Below are 676 nucleotides of genomic sequence, written 5' to 3'. Positions count from 1 at the left end.
TCTTTGGAGAAAGTATTCCATGGCCATTGTGTGCTCCCTGAGATTCGTGTTTACTCCTTCAGGTTAGTCCAGCCTTGAGTAGACTTTGAAGGTACAGATAGAACCAGAGGCTGATGGACACCTCTTCCACATGACTAACTTGTCCAGTCATTGGTTTTTAAGCTTTTCCCATTTTATTTTATTTCGGGATTATCCAATTGACTCATTTGTCTTCTGGAGGTAATCTGCAGTCTTTGAAATGATAATCCCACTCAATCTTATATAAAAACACTAAGATGAGTGGTCCTGAAACTACTTAAGCAGCTACTCAACATCCTGTAGGAAGACAAAACACAAATTTAAGTACATATAATAGGGGACAATTTACTCCAAAAGAGAGAGCAGGGTTTGTAGACAAGAGCAAACAGCCAATAAGGCTCAGAAACAATTGGGGCTCTGCAGCCTGGAAATGTGACAACAATGTATGGTTCTGTGCCATTCCTGACAGACAAGGTCAGAATTCATCCTCATCCTTAGGGAATAAGCCACCTCCAGATGAAAATTAAAATTCTTTCTTTCAAGTACCCTCCCNAACACACAAAGAAACCTGTCTTGATTTATACAAGGATANACAGGTTAGGAAGATTAGCCAAGACCTTCTCAAGTCTCATAATCTCTAGATAATTTAGAAGTTCAG

This window comes from Mus caroli, unplaced genomic scaffold (genome assembly GCF_900094665.2).
Source record: "Mus caroli unplaced genomic scaffold, CAROLI_EIJ_v1.1 scaffold_23806_1, whole genome shotgun sequence".
Taxonomy (NCBI): domain Eukaryota; kingdom Metazoa; phylum Chordata; class Mammalia; order Rodentia; family Muridae; genus Mus; species Mus caroli.
This window is presented reverse-complemented; position numbering follows the sequence as displayed.